Source organism: Pogona vitticeps, chromosome 4 (genome assembly GCF_051106095.1).
Source record: "Pogona vitticeps strain Pit_001003342236 chromosome 4, PviZW2.1, whole genome shotgun sequence".
Taxonomy (NCBI): Eukaryota; Metazoa; Chordata; class Lepidosauria; order Squamata; family Agamidae; genus Pogona; species Pogona vitticeps.
The window spans coordinates 38,534,271-38,555,957 of NC_135786.1; the positions used below are offsets into that span (position 1 = coordinate 38,534,271).

At 42.8% G+C, this 21,687-nt stretch overlaps 1 protein-coding gene across 4 annotated transcripts in view; it reads left to right on the forward strand.

Moving 5' to 3' along the window:
* Nucleotides 1–9,930: 9,930 nt before the first annotated feature.
* The window catches only part of SYT2 (synaptotagmin 2), a 184,130-nt gene continuing 172,373 nt past the window's right edge, over nucleotides 9,931–21,687 (forward strand). For all 4 annotated transcript variants that reach the window (XM_020782564.3, XM_020782567.3, XM_078393334.1 and 1 more), the window contains exon 1: nucleotides 9,931–10,028. The gene's annotated coding sequence lies outside the window, so the exon portion shown is untranslated. The remainder of the gene's footprint in view (nucleotides 10,029–21,687) is intronic.

Genomic DNA, 21,687 nt, shown 5'->3' on the forward strand with positions numbered 1-21,687 from the left:
AAACTCATTTGTGATCATAAAGGCAATTATGGAGCTCTTTCAATATCAGTATGGGGACTACTTCATCAACAGGACTTTCTGCCACAGTGGGAATCAGATATAAATGCATCAGAACTTTCAGAAGCTTGGTCTGAAACAACATAGTCTTTGCCAGACTCCATGTTGCTACTGCAGATTTGGTAATGTTGACCAGGTCCTGGTATGAGTCACCAATTAATAATGCTATTGCCAGGGAAGCCCATGGCAGTGATTCAGGGTCTACATGAGCAAAGGAGAGAAATTAGAAAACACTGTTACATCTGGCCCCATTTCAATAGAAATAGTAAAGTAGAAAAGCTGGCTGGATGGCTCAGTGCGTTGGAGAAGAGCCAGCCTGTGTAGCCTTGGGCAAAGTTGTGCAGTCCCAGAATACTACCAGAGAAAGGACTAGTAAACCACTTCTGAGTATTTTATACCTAGGAAACCCCGGAAAGGGTCTCCATAATTTAGAATCTGCTTGATGGCATATCATGATTAATTAGAAAAGATGCAATATCTCAAAGCACTTTTGGCAGGTCTTGTCCTGCAATATAAAGTTTGGAGATATCAGTATAAAAGCAAAGCTTTGTGCAACAATTCCTTGTTAGCTGGCGAACTGCAGCTTTTGACCTTTGTTAGCTCTGTGGTAATAATATCCTCCAGTGGCCTGGTGGTGCCCCCCAGATATGTTACACAAGAACTCCCATCTTCTTCAGGCTCATGTTGGCTGATGCTTGTGGCAGTTGTGACCCAACCCATCTGAAGAGGCAGGAATGAGGGAAGATGAATATTGAAAGAATTAAGCATCTAAATTAATAAAAATTAATGCAAATTCTATAATAGTTCAGGTAATTAAAAAAACTGCATTGAGAAACTTAACATGTTTTCCTTTTAGCTGTAACGATGAGTAATGATGATATAAGGTAAAGGTAAAGGTTCCCCTTGACATTTAGTCAGTCGTGTTCGACTCTAGGGGACGGTGCTCATCCCCATTTCCAAGCCGTAGAGCCAGCATTTGTCCGAAGACAGTTTCCATTGTCACGTGGCCAGTGTGGGTATACATGGAACACTGATTACCTTCCCACCGAGGTGGTACCTATTTATCTACTCGCATTTTCATGCTTTCGAACTGCTAGGTTGTCAAGGAGCTGGGACAAAGCAACGGGAGCTCACTCTGTCATGTGGATTCGATCTTACAACTGCTGGTCTTCTGACCCTGCAGCACAGGTTTCTGCGGTTTAGCCCGCAGCGCCACCATGTCCCTGTATATACATAGCATTATTCTCCATCAATTTGACTAATTTGCTTTTTAAAAAAAGTTGGGTGTCTGGTGACCATCAACATTATGGGGGCTACCAGTTCTTTAAAAGTGTCTATATATTGTTGGGAGACTTGTTTCTTTTTGTTTGTCTGGAACTATCCATGTGGGTCTGCTTCCTCCAGTTCAGTGGGGTGGAAATGAGCTCTGAAACTATGGAGGCCATGTGCCTCATTTTACAGCGTATAATCTTCCAATAACGGGACACTTTTATATGTAACCGAGTAGTGCTCTGCCTGAAGAGTTGACCTGCCTAAGTTTAGTGTGAAGGTAAAACCCATAAGAATGGATAATGTGGAGAACTTGGAGTTGCACATTGACCATCACCCCTTGCACAACTGGCTCAGAAAACACAGAAATAATCTCCTCACAGTTTTACCAGTGAAAAATGTTATAGAAGTGAGACACTCTTATTATACCCTCTTCTTTGAGGATGCACTACTCTTTTTTCTTTGTTTCTGTCCAAGAGGCTTCCTCAGCTATCCTCTCAATATCTATCTGCATCTGGATTGACTATGTAGTGTGCAAACTTCTACATCTCTTCTATCAGTCATCCTCAGTAGACCAACTGAACCCCAGACAATTTGGCCTGGCAACAGAAGAAATATGATGATTGGCTGGGAGAATGGAGAAGGTGAGCCAATCCAGGATGGCCTGTTGGAGGTGGAGCCAAGAAGAGCTAGAGAGAGAGGAGAAGTTAATTTGTATCTGGGAGAGGGAGGTTGTATTTTAGCCATGAGCTGTAGGTCAATAAGAGCTTCTGTTCAACTCTGCTTACTTTACATATATTGTAATAAAGAATATATACATTTCATTTGAAAACTGCTTGGTCTCACGTGTTTATGGCTGAAGGCAAGCCTTCCAAAGGAAGGGTATTTTAAAAGTGACAAGCCTGGGTGAAGACTGATCTATGCCAACAATCTTGTTGCTGTTCACATAAGGTTTGGTAAATTGCTATGGCTGGGGCATAACTCAAATGCTGGGGTGCACCTCAGTTATGCCCTGGCAACCTGTCAGTTAGCCATGATTAGCCACTGCCACTTATGAGAGCCCTACATAAACCCCAGCAGGATTCTGACCAATGTTGCTTTTATGTGCCCTCAAACCACTACTCACTTATGGCAATCCTTATAGCATTCTTGTGGTATATGAGATATTTAAGGACTGATTTACCATTGCCAAACCTCAGTGAGTTTCCATAGGCGAGCGGAAATTTAAATGCAGTTCTCCTGTATCTTATTCTATCCTGTAAACCACACTGACTCTCAGTTAATAAGCAGAATTAGTCAGTATTCCACAAAATATTGTACTGTCCTTTTCAGGTCCTAAAAGTTTGCCTTTAACACATTAGTTCAGTTCCTTGCCCTCCCCCTCCCTGTTTAATTCCTTTCTAAGTCATACTATTGCCTTTTGTGTTACATGCTTCTGAGAGATCATTTCAACTGCACAGCAAGCTTTGTTCTTCAAGCCATTTGTGGTAACAGTTATACATTGCTGCCTGCAGCTTTCCTTCTTCAGAGAAAACAGCCCTTCCCTGCCGTGGAGGGAGACTTTGACTGGGATGTGAAGATCTGACTTTCTCAGTTGACTTTCCCCAGTGATCTTCTCCATTGATCATACATGTTGCCCCACAGACAGTGACAGAATGGATTGCCTCCTCTGCACCTGTCCTTGACTGGGCCTGGCAGCCAAGATGATGGATAGCCTTCTTAGTATACCTTTCTCCTTGTGGCCTCAAGAAAAAGCACCCTCTATCTTGTGTTCCCTGGCAACTGGAGCTGTGAGACTACTACCGGTGATAGCGGTGGAGATCTATATCTGTCATGACCAGGAGTGCCATCCTCCATGATTGTGTCCAAGCCCCTTTTAAAACTATACAAATCACTTACCGTCACTACTACACTTAGTGGTACCAGATTCAATAGTTTGACTATATACTGTGTGAAGAAGAACCTCCTTTGATCCACATCTCCCATTCAGCTTCTGTGGGTGGTCCTGAGTTCTAGTACAATATTATGAAAGAAGAAGAAACACATCCTGATTCACATGATCGGCATCATACATAAAGATTGCTATTTTTTAATGTGAGCTTTCATTTATCAAGGCCACTTCCTCAGACACTCTGAGTACACATGGGCACAAACCACCAGTTCAGCAATTCATGCCAGCTTCTTTCATGGCCAAACAGGTGGCAACATCAGCAGGCACTCACTCAGTGGCAGAACCCCAGCTTCTCTACCCTGCCTCCTCCAGGCAGTGCCTCCTCAGGTAGTGCTGGAGAAGTTGGGGCTCCGAAGCATCAAACCCCTGTTCAGCTGAAAAACGAACAAGTCCCATTTCTAATTGTTAGACATATCTGCCAGAAAGTCTGGCTTTAGGCATGTTTGAGAAAGTGGATTTGATCCATGAAAGCTTGCATAAAAATATAGCAGTTAGTAGTCTTTAAGGTGCCACAATGTTTCTGGCACGTTTATTTATTTAGTCTGGTATGCTTGCACAAACTAACATGGTTACTTCTTCAAAAAATGTATGTAATGTTAAAGTGTGGAGAGCTCCCTCATTGCAACTTTGAAATATAACCATATATGTGTATTAGGATTTGGTAATTATATAAAGATAGCCAGTGTAATGTCCCCAAGAAACTGTGGGAAGACCACCATTTACTGAAAGGCATAAGACCACATTCCTTCCCTATATATTTGGCAAAGGTATGTTAAAGACAATAAAAATACTTAGACCCTTTCCTGAAGGAAGGATCAAAGGGAGCTCCCTAGGAAATAAAGTTCAAAGGATTACCAATTTGGATTACTCATGTTATGGTCATTTATGTGTTTCCTATATAGCACATACCATCTTTGATTCTGCAGACTGTCTTTTAGGCTGTCTCTGCCACACCAGTACAGTATTGAATAAAACACTTTCCCCAACCTACAATACACATCCTTACAAATTCTTAAGATAAATGTTCTTCATAATAGACCTCTATCACATTCTCTTTTACATGTCTTTTTGTAAACTGAAAAGCCCAAACTGAAGGCCAGTATCTTATTCAATATTTACACACACAAAACCCCAATTGTAGAATCTGTCATGACTTTATGACAAGGTGGAGGTCTGCCTTGAGCGTGATCCTGGCAGCTTCCCTAGATGCAGCTCCTTGCATGTACATTCTGAACAGGTACTAACCAATGCAATTGGTCGATTTGTTTTTTACCATTTGGGATTGCAGAACAGGTATGATCTCAAGCTTTCATGCTTGATTTTGGAGACTTCCCACCCTCTTCTGTGAAAAGTTAAACTCCTTTCAGCCATAGCTCCCCCGGTGTTATGTACACCAGTGGTTCTTAACCTTTGTTACTCAGGTGTTTTTGAACTGCAATTCCCCCAAACCCCAGCCAGCAGAGCTGATGGTGAAGGCTTCTGGGAGTTGCAGTCCAAAAACATCTGAGTAACAAAGGTTAAGAACCAGTGATGTACACAGTACTGCTCATGGGGGTTGGGGAGGGAAGCCCACATGTATAGCTTTACATAAGTCTCTAAACCTGAGATGCCTCTTCAATGAAAAGTCAGGAAGTACCATATTTTAGAGCTAGTTCAGCCTTTGGAAATGTTTATCTGTTGGCAGCATGTTCGTGGTTTCAATAATCGGCAGTAAGAAGAGAGCGTGTCCTCATTGTCTCAGTCAAATGGAATGAATGTGGCCTAAGAGCTGTCAGTCATTCGAGAGGTGGAGCCTATGTGGAAGAAAACTACACATGTGCCTTTTTGACTACAACTCCCAGAATACACTCTTTCAGGATGGGGGATTCTGGGAGCTTTAGTCCAAAAAAAGCAACTTTTCTAAGCTCTTTGGTGGTACAGTCCTTTTGAGACTGATTAGCATGCATGTATTTTGGATCTGTTCCTATGGATCATAAAGCTCAAATTTCCTCTTCTCTTTTGCTCCCCCCTCCTTCTCAGAACTCCAGCTCTGGAGACAATGTTTCTGTTGTTTAATAGCCCATCTTCTACCAAGGGCTGAGAGCAGGTAGAAACCACTTAACTGGAGGAGGCTGAAGAAGACGATCCCTTGCTGCCCGGGGGCTCGTCTTCCAGACATTCTACGAGCACTGCTGGCAGGAATCACTCCCAGCCATGATTGACCACTTTGCTCCTTGTCTCCCTGAGAACCACAAGCTATAAATTTCCATTCCCTCAAACGAACCCATTATTGAAATGAATCCACTTCCTTCTTGTTTGGGTGAATCGTTCTTGGCACTGGGTAGGGAATAAGCTGAAAAAAATTCAACAGAAAGGTGCAGTGCTACCTGTGCTCCACAAATTGCCTTGGCACCTACGTTAAGCAGGGCTCACATGCTAGAGTAAGATGCTCTCCACAGGCAATGGGAGCCTTTTGTTGCCAGGAAATTGGCAGTGGCTTTTTTGGCAATCTGGCACATGCGATGGTGGCAGTAGCTGCCATTTTGAAAGCCGACCTGAGGGCTCAAAACCATTTCAGGCTCCGTTTGATGGGATACCTAAGAAATGCCATGCTATCCTACATCATACTTTATGAATGATTGGGGATAATATAGGTGAAAACAAAACAAAACAAAGAGAGAGAGGGGGGGGACAAAAACATGGTGGCAGTTTAAAGACTAACTTTTATATTTTTAATGTGAGCTTTCATGGACAAGTCCACTTCATCAGACATATGATGGGTGTATTATGTGCCATGTGTTCTTTGTAATGGGAATATATATTTGTCCTCTCTTGTGGAGGTTGTCTCTTTCCATCAAAAGTCTGCAGTGACCTGCTCCTTCCAGCTCATCCCAATGGTAGCTGGAAGTGTGAAGGGCAAGTTCAGATGAGGAAGTATAAAGCTGAGAAACAATAAAATGTGAAACATATCACAATGTCGCTTTCCTTTGCAGGGACTGGGTAAGGAGGACAGTACAGGGCACTTTTTCAGTTGCCCTTGCCAAGTCTGCTGCACTCAGTTGTCAGTCATAATACTTGCTTGGAATACTGCACAGACCTTGTTAGGAAACCAATATCACTGAAGCGTCTCATTTGATATTCAACACAGATTGCCATATAGCACCATACAAGGATATATTTTTTTCTGGTTCCTATTTTAATAAGCCTTTGGATGTTCAGAAGTGGAGCAAAATGTATCCTCATTTGAATAGATTGACAGTGCTAGGATATTTATGTGCTGGAATGATTAAAAATACCGGGGTTCTTTATTAAGCAACATTAATTGGAATTTCAAACATCATCTGCCTTTCCTCTTTCTGTGTTGCTATAATTGTTCATTCCTTCTGGATATCTTTGATTTAAGCTTTTAGTAAGTTGAAGTCATTTGGGAAAGACACCCACAATGGCTATGCATATTGTTGGCACACACCTTGAGTGTCCCTGTTTCAAGCAGTAGGATTTGATCCCCAAATCCTGAAAAATATCTTAGAGAGAAATTATTTTATTGATACATTTTAGCAGATTTGAACTGTCATAAAGCACACTTTGCAATCTCATCATCATTGAACAAAATTTATTTCTCATTTGCAACCACACACACCATTTCCAGGGCCAGCCCCATTATTAGGTAGAGGGAGATAGTTAATTCAGGCAACAGAGTATGAGTGTCAGAAAGGATAGCATTTTGTTATATATTTAATTTATTTAATTTTCACTTTACTGCCAAAATGTATATTGATATATTGAATGTCCATGTTATTAATTTTGCTTTACACCTGTCAATCAATAAAATTAATGTTGAGCAACAGACACGTATACAAGCTTAATTCCTCAGTCTCCTCCTCTCCTGTACACACAGCCCTAGACATTTCAAATCCACCATAAAAGTTTCACCAATTAAAAACTATGGTTTTTTAAAAACAGTCTTTCCTGCACACAGACACACACACACACACACACACACACACACACACACACACAGAGAGAGAGAGAGAGAGAGAGAGAGAGAGAGAGAGAGAGAGAGAGAGAGAATTAAATTAAGCAGGCAAATCTAAATGAGTGAAAAAGAGAGAGAAGACAAAAAATGAGAAAGAAACACGAATGATGATGAAAGAGGGATAGTAAGGAAAACAAAGAGGAGAAGAAATAGCAACTGATGGTCAACACAGTTTTATGCTCCTGCTGGTTAAAATCCAATTTTCTTTGGAACCACTGCTGTGTTACCATCTAATTACTAGGATTCTATAGGTGGTGATAAAATAATGAAAAGATACAAAAAATTCCCCATGGTTAAGGACTGTTTCTAAGCCTACACATCAGATTTGAAAGCATAGAAGGAAGCCCTATTGATTTCAGGGATAATTACTCTCAGGTAAGCAAGCAACTCTCAGGATTACAGCCTTAGATCTGGGAATTCTTCTCATTAAAGTTCACCAGGGCTTTTACTGCTCTCATTCTCTCTATTTCAGTCTTCGGAGGTTTGTTGCAATGCTCAAGCATTTGAAAGCATGAAGGGCATTCCAGTGAAATGTGGAGGAGAAAGAGATTTCTGATTAGAAAGAGCAGCTGCAGGCATGAGAAAAGGAAAAGACTAGATGCTGCAGTTTCAGGTAACTGAGGACAATCATTAACTCCAGAGAGGCAGAAACTAGAGAAGGAACTGACCACACAATAGATGTGCTGTTGGAAAAATCATGCCCAGTGGGACAGCTGTGACAAAGGTAAGTATTATTGCACTCCAGCTCCTGTCAGCATGAGCAATGGTCAGATTGGAAGGGGGCTGTAGCTCAACCATGTAGGGAAGGCTTCATGTCTTCACTCCAGGATTAGGGACTCCTAAGGAGCCTGATTCAGGCTGAAGAGGAAGCATTGTTCCTGCAGGGATAATGATAGCATGAAATGAACAAAACCTGGCAGCTACAACGGCATTCCAAGCAGAAGCAGAATCCATTTTGAGGATGTTGTCCTTTTCCTCCTTTGTGCTTGTTGTCCACCTTGTCTTTTAGTGTGATGGACAAGAAGTAAAGCTTTATTGTGATGATCTGGTAATTGGTAGAGTTGGAAGGGATGTCAACATTAATCTAATTCAGCGGTTCTCGACCTTGAGTCCCCAGATGTTCTTGTATTAAAAGTCCCATAAGCCTTCACCACTAGCTGTGCTGGCCAGGATTTCTGAGAGTTTCCAACACCGGATGCTGAATCTCATTCCTGATCCCCAACTGCTTTGCACAGTTTCTCATAAGGGTAAGTCTAGAGAAGTCAGCCTTCACATAATCCCTAGGTGGATCATGGAAGGGAAAACAGGGTAACTAGATACATAAGATCTGGATTGTTGCTGAATTTGATTTTTCATATTTGGGCAATTGCATTTTGTTTTTCTGTTTTTCTTTTATAGCATGCAGTTGTTTTGATTTTCTAGGTGTTATGTTTTGCCAAAAAATTATTGTACGGCTCTAAAACCTGCTGAAATGGAAGGGCAGATCCACCTTCCCCTCCTTCCCTCCAGTCCACTACATTTCACCCAATGCCCAATATTTGGAATGAAAAATAGTTGCATACCACCATCCTGGACTTGCTCCACAAAACTTGACCCCAAAAAACTAGGCATATAAATCCATGGCTATCAAGGTTATGCATTTCTGTCACTGTATGCGACAGGGCAAACCTTTTGCTACCCAGAGGAGTTCCTAAAGCATTGATACGCTTTGTGCTAAGTCCTCATGGGCTTATGGAAGTCCTTGAATATGTCCAAAAGTAGCTGGCTGAATTGTGTCCAGAGTCTTAGTAACCGGTTCAGGTAACATTCGCTGGTGCTCGCAAGGGAAGTGTTAAAGATTTGCTCCTGAAGATTTACCGGCACCTCGACTCTCTGTTACGGTGAAGAATCGTGGCGTGTTCTGCCACCGGGAGCCGGTTAATAATTACAGTCTCCTGCTCTGACCTTGAACAGATCGTCGATGATATCCATGCTAGGTTGCGCCCACCTTAATTTATAAGTGGAAGCGCACAGAAGACCATCCGCCGCAGCTGCCCGTGAGGTCTGAGCAGTACTGCGAGCTCCCTAGACCCCCAGTGCGTGTCACTGCGAATAGCAAATCCAATTTTTCCCTCCTTGCTGTTTTCGCTTCTAACTAGGAAGCGCTCTCTCTCTCTCTCTCTCTCGCTCTCTCTCTCTCACTCACACACACACACACACACACACACACACACACACACACACACACACGAGAGACCCATCATGCATACAGAGAGTTTCCCCACCGACCCACCACTGCAGCTGACATCGCGCCCGCTTCGCCGGGGACCACCAGGCAGGCTTCGCGGCCGCCGGCGCGCCTGCTCGCCTGGCTCAGACTGCAAAGCTCAGCAAGTCGCGATGCGGGCCCTTGGAAAGGAGTTGGGATGGCGGGGAGGGGCTAAGCGCACCCTCTGGGCTTGGCGAAGGAGCTGCACCAAGGAGAGGGAGGGAGGGAGGGAGGGAGAGAAGAAGCGAGCGAGCCCCTTTCGCAATGAATGCAGAAGCCTCCTTCGGTGGAGCCGCCAACCAATGAGGTGGGAGCTCTGCAGGAGACAGCGGCGGACGGGAGCCCTGGAGGGGCGGGGGCGAAAGGGAGAGCAACTGCAGCATTCGGCGGGGCTGACCGGCCGCCTGGAAGTCTTCCTCAGCCCCCTGCGCTCCCCGTGTGCTCCCGCGCGCGCCTCGGCAAGCGCGCAGCCCCTCGTCGAGCAAGCCGTAAGTTTCACTTTCCTTCTCTTTCTTTGCTCCGTGAAGCTTGCACACGTTCGGGTGGAGGGGAAACCCGAGCTACCCGCTCCTCCCCTTCTCGGATGGGGGGGGCGTCAAGGAACAGCGGGGCTTCGGGACAAAAGGAGAGGACGGGGCAAGCAAGGTCGGGGGACGGGGGGGGGAACGTCCCCACGACGGCAGAAACAAACGCCTCGCCTCGAATGGCTTTGGCTCAGTTCCTTGCGGCGAGCGCAGCGCTCGGAGGGGACAGAGTAGGTGCCCCGGTCACTCCGAAGGGTTCCTGCGGCGGGGGAGCGACTTCGCTGTCCGTGGTGCTGAGCGGCCGCTCAGCTCGGTTCGCTTTGGATGGACAGCTCCTGGAAGGTGCGAAAGCGCCTTTGCTTGTGACCCAGACCGGCCAAGTAACGTCGGTCAGTGGGTCACTTCTGATTGGTGTAGAGCGTAAAGGAAGTCGGTTTTGCTGTAGCACGTTTAAGCAGCAAAGCGGAGAGAGAGAGAGAGAGAGAGAGAGAGAGAGACTATGTTACACTGGTTTTGTTAGGGTCAATACAGAGAAGAATCGTACCTGGTGTGCAAACTGAAGATGTGGCAGAAGCGTGCCTACTCTATCATGCATACAGATATGCACAGCCATCAAAGATTATAGTACTGACAGGTACAGGTCAGACAAGAAAATGTTGCTGGTTTACACTGGATAGCACAGATTCTATCCAACGGCGTTTCAGAAGCATGGAAATGCTGCATGTGTGAACTGAGGCACACAATAGGGCTCTGCTCACCTGATCTGCAACAGTTCAGCTCTCAATCCTGCCACTGTGCTCCAATCCTGATGTCTGCACTGAATATGCAGCTGGCTTCTGTGCGGAGAGTATTTCACTAACTTTCCTGACATATGTACTGCAGGTTGAATGGATCCAAGCTTCAGATTTGAGATTGAATGCATGTGAAATTTAAGAAGGGACAAAAACTCTCCTTTGAAGTGGATTAGATCCATTACATGTGGTTTGTTATTAAAAACTTTCATAGTCTATTGGGCTGTGGCACCTTCATATTTCCTATGCTTGCTTGTCTGCATATATCTCTCTCTGTGTGTGTGTGTGTGTGTCTCAGGAAACTCCCTTTGCATTGTTCAGAAGATATGCTGATTCAGCCCTCTCTGCCACTGTTCAGCAGAGTATGATGGCTCCCCAAAGAGAAGAACAGATTGTACTGGGCAGAGTGAAATCCACTGCACCAAATACCAGATGCGTCAGAGTTCAAATATGCCCAGTCGTATGTCATGCAAGCAAAAGGAGTCAAAGGAGATAAAATATATGATGAGAGAAATGGGTTATTGTGACAACTAAGTGAAACTTGCTTTAGGTAACTTCTAATATAAACATTATTCTTCATTGTTGTCCTGTTGCAGAGATATAGACCATGCAACTGAATCTGTATACAGAGATAGACAGCTATGTGGAGTAGTGTGTATTGGATGGGATATTTTGAGACAGAGAGAGAGAGAGAGAGAGAGAGAGAGAGCCTTTGTCTCCATGATGGCAACTGCTGAAGAAAGTAAACGAGCAGTTACAGAAATGGTAACCAGCTCACTGCATGCATGCTTCTATCTATAGAAAATGTTTCTGCATATATATACCTGTGTGCAGAAGACTGTATGAAATAATGTCATTTTTCAGTTCAATTCACTTTATTTATAAGGGAATGGGGAAGCAGGAAGTCTGAGCTGCTGGATGATTTCTATCTCTTGTTTTGCAAAACATGCAGTCCTTGACTAACTCTTGGAAGTGGACTGCAGAATGAGATCGCTGGGGATGAGTCTGCTGATTCTTTGCTCGCTAACTGGCTGGCTGGCTGGCATACAGGACAAGTCACTTTCCAAGCTCCCTGTCTATTATAGCTCTGGAGTGCTTACAAGATGAGATGGGAGATAATGATTTTTCCAGTGCTTGAGTCATTAGCTCTGTCTGATCCTGATAAGGCCCAGCTCACCCTTCTTGCTGCAGTCTCCTTTTGGAACACACATATAGTCTCAGCCAGCTTACTGTCATTTGCTCCAGACCTAGATGACCTCATCTATATAGGTGCCAGGCTGCTTTGCACTCTGAAAGTGCAGACCCGGGTATCACTAGGTCCTTCCCAGGGTCCCAGGCTAATCATCCCAGTGTGGCCATTGACTTAATAGTGGAATGTACCACAACAGTGGGAGAAACAAGCTATCAGTGACAAGAGAGCATTGGAATTCCTTCCCTCTCTGGATTTTGTCACACTCAGAAATTCTTTGCAAAAGTGTGAAGGTACTTCAGCACCAGAAAATCCTTCACCTTCATTTTGAGGTATCTCAAAGGAGCTTGTATTAAGGCTCCAGTCCAACCCTAGCATAACTGTTGTATGAAAAGTTCCGTCCCCTTTCAGTGTCCTCTGAAGAAGCTATTGTGGATGGATGACTACTCTGCTGTCCCCATAGTTGCACTGTATCTTTCTTGTTTTGGTATAAGAGTATTAAAATGTACCACCACCAAGACCCGTACCCTCCCATTCAGTTCCATCTCTTTGGGACAGTGGGGTAAATGGCAAACACCAAGGATGACAGAGAGAGTTACAGTTGTTATGCTTTCTTTGTGAGTGTCCAATCTGGTGCTTTGGTGTTGTACGCTGATGCCTGCACAATGGCATTCTATAAACGGGTAACATTTGATCAAGCCAAGGAGGTTACCTCTGATGATGGGATCCAATGGCATCTCTGCTAAAAAGGTGTCTGTTTTTGACCATTTTCCTCTAGCAGCCTCAGGTGGTCCCTGGTGATCTTTCCACAGCATTTTCTCAAGCATTGTGGAAGAAAATTGCTCAGGGCTCTTCTTTCTACTGATGTTCATCAGGCTGAATAAATGAGTTTTTACAATGTCTTTATTACCATCCCATTGGCATTGAGCACATAATACCTCTCAGTGAGAGTGACTGAGTTTGGAATATCAAAGAAGCTATTGAAAAATGGATATAATTATTTCAATTGCCAAAAGGGAAATGAACCATGGTACTCAGTAGTTATTTTTTCAAGATCATCTAACATAGTTCTTGGTACTGATTCCATCTTTCAACATGCTTGGGGCATATCTTTACATGAGAGGAGAATGAACCAAATGGTCAAGAGATGACTTGAATTTAGGGAACATGGTGGTGTGATATGCATGGTGGTATTGTGTCACAAGAGAGAGCAGAGTTGAGTTAATCTCATAAATAATGGGGGAAAGAACATATCCTTTTCCCTTGGACCTGTCATGGTGTAAAGCATGTCTTAAATATATAGTTGTGTCAGTAACCACATTATCAGCATGTACAGTTACTCCCCAGATAGGGAAGTTGCAATGAGATACTTCTACCCAATAGCTAAGTGTCGACCCTGAGATGGGCTCACTGGGGAACCTAGATGGAGATCTCTCTTTACAAGACATATAAACACCCATGTTACATTTCAATAGTTTAAAATAAAATCTGACTATTTCCACTAAACATTTGGTTGGGTCATGGCAATGAAGTAAACACAGGCTGGGGGCATGTGGTCCATTACTAGGTAGCCATCAACTTGGCAATATTCATCCTTGTCTCTGAAAAAAATGGGTAGGGAGTTGAAAAAGGTTGGAAGAAGAATGATATTGATACACATTTTAGCCTGTTTTCAAAGCATGAGAGGTTGACTCCCTCAAACAAGTGAATAGAGGTCTATGGTTTTCCTTCTACATCACCCACATGTTCAAGGTCATGCAGGGAATAGTTTGAAGATGAAATCTCATGTGCTCCTCTCAAAAATAAATAAATGGTGGCATGAAGATAAAAGGAGTGTAAATAAACCATTTGCAGCTTGTGAAGAATCTGTGCAAATGATATGGCATCTTCTACATGTGACTTTGACTCACACACTCACTGGAAGGACCCAGGCAGAAGACCCTGGACACTGATGTAGGTTTTGGAGCTTTAGATTAGTACCCACGTCAGTGCACAGCAGGTAGATGGTTGTCATATGTTTCCAAAGCTTCCCTGAGCTTTGGAGTTACTCTTTTTCTGTATTGCTCTTCCCAGAATCCTCCAGCCTCCATGTCCACTGTTGATGTTGGCAAGGGATTCTAGGAATCATAGTAAGAAAAAAACAGTTTTATTTGCAAAACTCTAGGAAGCCTTGACAGCATGTGATAAATGGCTACATGCTGGGCATTGATGTGGTACCGATCTAAGTTGTGCTATGATTGTTGGGAAAAGAAGTGGGGGAAGCAGGGTTGAGCTTTCAAGACTTGTACTGTTGTCACAGCTAAATGATCCATGTTCAGAGGCAGTATATGTCTGAATGCCTGATACTTAAACAATGGAAGGGGGCTACATTTTACCCAGCTTGTGAATGGATTTATTCCTTCCTTCCTTCCTTCATGAGCTACCTTTATGTTCTTCCTTTCCTCCCGTGAGCTCAAGGTGACACACAGGACTGTCCTCTTCCCCACGTTATTCCTCCCCACAATTATTCAATCAGGCTAAGAGTATTCAAGGTCCCATGGTGAATTTTACAGCTCAGTGAGGAATATAACCTGGATCTCCCAAGTCTCTCTCCAACATTGTAACCAAGATACACTGCCTTTTCCTTGAACTCACGAACCACAATGCTGGCTCAGCCCAAGACTTCTCCTAAAGCAGCACCTTGCTCTACAGCAATGGTTCCCAATCTTGGGTAACTCAGGTGTTCTTGGACTGCAACTCCCAGAAACCATGACTAGCATAGCTGGTGGTGAAGGCTTCTGGGCATTGCAGTCTAAGAGCACCTGGGTTACCCAAGGCTGGGAACCACTGTTCTATGATGAACCCAGAGGAGGATGCCTGACTACTGTAGGAGAAGGGCTGTTTTAACCCTTGGTCGACCACACCAATGCTGTTTATATGTTTTGATATACTTGTCCCTACAATGTGTCTGTATGTGAGATGGATTTTTTTTTCTGCTGTGTATTTTGATGCTAGGGATATTCTAAAATCAAGACTGCTTTATTTGCTGATTGAGCACTCCTTCTCCCTATTTTTGTGAATCTAGGTGCTTGTTGAGTGTGTGTGAATTAAAGATCTTCCTTCCTCTTGGGGACTTTTAGACAAAGTCATCTTTCATTTCACGTTCCATGAAATCCTCCGGGCACCAGCCAATAGTTTCTAAAGGCATCCTTCATGGACAAAACTAAAAAGAAAAAAAGCTGGACTACAGTTCCCACAATCCATGGCTCTTGGCAGATCTGTAGCCCGGGAAAGTCTAGGAAAGTAACTTTTCCCAGGTGGAGCTACATGATGGAAGACTCCTGACAGACATGCTCTGGTTGTCTATAGTTATCTCTGAGCATTCAAGAGTTTTATGGGGTGATTCTTACACCGCCTGTTGGACAATTTTATGTTTATTTATTAATTGGGGGGGGCATAGAGCCTTGAAATGCCCTGTTCTTTAATGTCTGAAGGATATCTAGATGTTGTGGCAATTAATTTGGAGCCCTCAAGTTTTTTCCTTCCTTTCTTCCATCTTTTTTTCTCACCATTGAAAATCTGCTAAGGATTTTTTTTTTTTTAAGAATAGCTGGACAAAGACTTTTAAATGTGAACAGTAGGGGTGCTCAGTCTAGAAGCCCCCATAAAAAAACTACTATTTTCCCGAAAGAAATGATTTCTTCAGATTAATATGGTATTCTCCCCCTCCGCCCCACTAGAAATGGTGTGTATGGCAGGGGGTCTGATGCCATCTGCTGCATCATACCTCGCCCATCTACCTAATTGATTAAGATCACTGCAGCCTTCCTACTGCAATCAGAACCAGCCACTTTTTGCAGTTTACTGTCTGTAATGTATTTTGACTTCACATGATCAAGCTCGGAAATTACTATGGTACAGAGTGTCACCTCCCAAGGTTACACAGCAAGGAGGTCAGAAAGCTTGGAAGGTAACAAGCTCTTGCTGCCTTCATCTCTCAACTGACAATAAAAAACAAGAACTATCCCCCTTGAGACCATTTGTTGGTGCTCACTTAAATGGCCTTCATGGGAGATGCTCAGAGCACCCTTGGTACCACCCACGAAACCTTTTTCTTACAAATGGAAAGCAGATAATTACTGGCAAAAGCTAGTGTTGCTTTCATCCCTTTCATCTTACAAACTGCTTTGCTTACTTATGCTTCTCATCCAGGGGTAGGAAGATTTAAGGCTTGCAGAATCCTGTATTTTCTTTTTATTGGAAACCCAGTATCCATAAACTAGCCACAAAAGGCAGCCACTCCATATCAAAGAATCCTGAGTTCACATGGAGGCAGTGATTTTGACTACAGTTCCCAGAAGTCACCATGCTGGCTGAGCTTTTTGGATCTGCAGTCCAAAAAGAAACTTTTCCAATTTCTGAATGGAGATTCTTCCACCCCAAAATTTGCTAGTGTATGATTCCTCCCCCTAACAGTACAATTTAAGATGGTGATAAGTTATTGTTGCTACTATTGTCAAATAGCTGCAAGCTGGAAATCCTGCAAATAAGTAAGCCACAGGGATGTTGACAAGTCTTTGGGTCCAAGTCCCAAGCCTCAAGTCTGAGTCCCTATTAAAAACAACATTTTCCCCCAGAAAAAAAAGAGAGGAGGGGTTGGTTGATTCTGAGTAGCGAGTTGAGTCTGAGTCATTGAAAAACAACAACAACCCTGAGTTGAGTCCGAGTTGCGTCACCAGTGTGACTTAAGTCTGACTTGAAAGCGAGTCCCGTGACTCAAGTCCCAATTCCTGGTAGAATAGATCTATGTTCTGGTCACCCCTGAATTAATCCAGTCTTTCTCTAGACATTCACCTGATTTGCATGCATTAAGAGCAGCCTCTATACCAGTTTAGGCAAGATGAAGCTGAGATGTAGAGGATTAGACATGATGGGTACCAGCCATGGACAGTTTCTAAACCTAGCAGGAGGAGGTCTTCATCCAATAATTTCAGCCCCCTACCAATCATGAGCCATCTATGCCTCTGGCACCACAGATATATTTCTAAGGAGAGTAGCACGCCCCAGAGTTAACAGCAGAAGTTCTGCCCTGTGCAAGGCAAGGAAATCAAGTTCATTCTTTGCTTTGCTTTTTCTCATCACAAGATTCCTGCAATATTGCGACTATAATTAGTACTACTGGAGGGTAAGCAGGCTGATGGTGCTGCACGTGTGCCCTGCATTGTAATTCCCCCTGAGACTGGTACAGCAATCAGTGAGAATTTATCTGAGAGGAAGAGCTCAGCATTGAAGGACTTAAATGAACATTGAGGAAGTTCTGCATGCAAACCTATCAAGCAGGTAGCTTTCTAGTTCACATAATTTCATGGTGGTCAACTGGAGAATTTCATTAATAATAGTGAAAACAAGCTTTGGTGTTCACATCCCTCAAACAAGCCAGTCACCCTGAACACTGATCATGCAGACCTTGGAAAAGTTACTTTCTATAATTACATTTTTTAAAATACAACTCCCAGTGGCTATGCTGGCTGGGGAATTCTGGGAGCTATAATATAAAAACTAAGATCTCTACATTCTGCATAAGCAGACTGGTGGAGATTCTGCTGTTGGGAGGATCAATGGACAAGTTAAATGGATATTTAACTGGCCATGATGGGGTTACACCCTCCCCCGAAGGACTGGAAAGCTGCCTTGGGGCTCTGGGACCCAGATCCCTTAATGGAGGTGCAAATATCTGCAGTGGCCAAGAGTGCTTTTTATCCACTTCACTCAGTTGCCCAGCTATGCCTCTGCCTGGTTAAGAAATACCTAACAACAACAACAGTTCATATTTGGTGATCTCCAAAATAGACTATTGTAACACTCTATAGCCAGGGCTACCCTTGAAAGTGAACACAGAAAATTCAGCAGCTCCAAAATGCAATGCAATGATGAGACTGTACCAGCAGGTGTGAACACATATCCCCAGCATTGGGATGCCTTCATTGGTTTCCTGTTACTTTCTGTGATCAATTTAAGGTGCTGATCAAAACTATAAAGCCCTTTAAGGTTTTGGACCTTGGTATCTGTCAGAAACTTCTGCCTGAAGCTGAGGCTTCAATATTTTGGCCATCTCATGAGAAGATAAATCTCCCTAGAAAAGACCCTGATGTTGGGAAAGTGTGAAGGCAAGAGGAGAAGGGGACATCAGAGGATGAGATGGTTGGACAGTGTCATCGAAGCTACCAACATGAATTTAACCCAACTCTGGGAGGCAGTGGATGATAGGAGGGCCTGGCGGGCTCTGGTCCATGGGATCACGAAGAGTCGGACATGACTTAACAACTAAAAAACAACAACAAAACCTGTTGGAACATCTCTTCCACAAAATAGTCATGCATCCCACACACTCCTTGCAACCCTGGATATTAAGAATCGTAACAGCCAAGGAGGCCAAAAAAAGCTAATGCAAGGAACCAAGCTTTCTTGGTTTCTGGCCCCTTCCTTCTGGAATAAGCTTCTTACAGAGGTTCTCCAAACATAATCTCTCACTATTTTTAGGAAGTTAATTAAAACTGAATTATATAAAGCTAACTTCTACCAATTGTAAGGGTTTATTGTATTTAATTGTACTGTGCATTATTTTATAGGTTTTTAAAATGATTTTACTGTATATTGTGAACTGCCCAGAGAGTGGCAACACTAATGGGGTGGTGTAGAAATGGAAATGAATGAATGAATGAATGAATGAATGAATGAAGGAAGGAAGGAAGGAAGGAAGGAAGGAAGGAAGGAAGGAAGGAAGGAAGGAAGGAAGGGAGGAAGGAAGGAAGGAAGGAAGGAATGAATGAAATTTTACCTTCTAAGTCTGTAAAGAAATTTTAGGATGCTACATTCCGAATGCATTTGAACATTTTGATCTGGACAGGCTTATACTTTAAATTCGGTCATTGTCAATTTGGCAGCATCTCTAACTTGTACCAATATCACTGATTCCAGGATGGATAAAATATTACATTGTAACATCTAAGCACAACAAGTACAGTTTCCTTAGATGGCAGAAAACATTGGCATAGAGAGTCATCACAGGGTTGTTATGAGGGAAGAGAGCCTGTGCTACCTAGAGCTCAGTGACACTAAGTCACACTATAAGGGTAACAAACAAATAAAGTAGAATAATGTTATTCTGATTCAACACTCACTTTGCATTTGAACTGCTACTTTGTTGGCACTGCAACCCATAGGTTTCGGGCTAGATGGGATGCTTTGGAGACCAATGGGACTCTTCTGACAAGACATTAATGCAAATTGAGATCAACTCAGTTTATTCCACAATTTCTTCCCCCAGCAATGGCAAAAGATCCCACACAACTAGTCATAGCTATTCTGGGCCACTGATTCATATCTCTTTTCAAAATATTCTGTACATTGTGCACTTTTCCATACTAATGCTATTGCCTAAGAAATTATATAGAATATTATAAAGTGTGATCTAGATCCAATTGGTAGTTCTAGGTAGAGTAGATCCAGTGGCTGAAATCCTGTTACACAGCTCTGTTTGTGGGATGCCAATATTGTCAGCAGCAGCCGCAAAGTGCCACTCATTAAAATATTCCTTTGTGGACCCTGAAGCCACCTTTAATCAATTGCAATTTGGATTTAGGTGATTTGCTGCTGTTCCTGCAGCTGATGTCATCTCCATTGTCCACTGGGTGCTGTGCAACAGGATTTCAGCCACAGAGTCAGAATAATTGCCCATAGATCCCCAAAGATATTGGTTTACCAATATCTATGGGGATCTGTGGCCAATTATTCTGAAGGCCTGTTATAGTTGGAACTATCAAATGGACTGGATTTTTTGACTCCTTGAAATCCGCTCTATGCATTGTCCCAATAATCCTTACATGTCTCTGCCATTGTAGATGGTAATGCTGCAGCTCTGAAAACCAGTCAGCACATCTTTCTGCCCCCTTATGGACTGTTTTTGTTGTACCCTTATCTGAACATCTTCACTTGTGGCAACATTTTGCCAAAAAATTCTCTAGTGAATTCATGGATTGGGTAAGATTGGAACCAACGGCTCATACTCTTAGCCATTCTGTTGAAGTGTGTCTGCAAATATCATTTCATTATTAGTCCTATTGACAGTTTTCACTGTGACTAACTGCCATGTCTCAGTGATGGTGGCAAACTTCTCTTATGTCTTCTTTTGTCTATAGTGGGATTCTTATCGCATCACACATTCTTAAGCCAATCTTGACACAGTTACCAGTTGGTTAATAAAACCTTGAAATATAATGCAGACAGCACCCAACCTAAAGAACTAGCTTGACTTTCCCTGAAGAGCAAACATAACATCTGTACAAGATTTTGTTGCCTGTACTGCTTTGGAGCAGAAGTATTTTTCCCTTTCAATAAGGGAAAAGTACTTCATCCATTAAGGTTTTCTGCATGCCAAGGTACAGCTGGCCAGAAGCCAGTATTTTGAATTACAAACCAACTTGGCAAACCGCCTCTTCATTCAATCATGACTCTGCAATTAAAAAAAAGCCCAGTGTAGCCAGTAAAGACTCTCCATTTTGTGCAGAAAAGGCTTAACTTTATATGAATAAACAATTGCAATCAAATTGTGATTTTTTTTCCCAGAGGTTTCTACAAGCTTCTTTTCCATTTTCTTAATTCCTGTGCTGAAGATAAAACAGGGCAGTAGCAAATAATACATGAGCCTGTAGAGTTGCTTTCTAGAACCTAAAGTCATCCAGATGTGTGTGACTATAACTCTTATCATCACTAGCCAGTACTAATTTATTTATTTATTGGATTTCTGTCCCACCCATCTAGACGAAAGGTTTACTCTGGGTGGTTTGCAAATTTAAATACAATAAAACCAAAAACATATATTATAGATCCAGGGTGGCCATTAAGACATACTATATTAAGATATGGCAGGAGGGAAAGTGCTGCTTTACAATAAAATAGCTGTGTGGACCTGGTGATGGTGTTAGCAACTGCAGTCACAGTTTTCTCCCAACTGTTTTGCCTTGCACACTACTTATCACTACCCAAAATGGACCAAAAGTTATTAAAATGACAATGATAGGTACTGTGACTTTCTCTAGTCACCAGAAAATTTTCTTTCTTTGTCAAATATATTTGTCAACGATATTATATTCACATTGTATTTAATGGTATAGTCATAAATTGGAAATGGTGGTTTTCATTATGAGAATCCTTGTTTCCAATCCCCCACCGTAAGGAAAAATTTATTGATAACTGGATGAGCCTATATCAATAAATGGGGAGCAGGTCTTTTGTAAAGCCAGTTACTCTCAATTGATTATTTAAGATTAAGTCATAGCCAAAACACTTTGCTTACAACAGGGATTGCTTGCTTGCAACAATATACAATACAATGTTTTGGGGAAAATCTGTGTTTCTCCTAGGTACAGTATTGTGAAGATTGTAGCCAAGTGTAAAAGAAACAGGGAAGCCTGAGGGTTGGAGGATTGTGTTATAGTTCTTGCTAATCAAAACATCCCAGGCCCTGCAAGCCCTGGTTCCACTACATCACTGCTATGGCCAAAATCCTGTTAATGTTCAACAAATGCATTGAGAACATTGCACAGCAGTTTCCCCCATACAGCCAATTGTGTGTTGAATTTTGCAACCAATACAAGACTAGGTA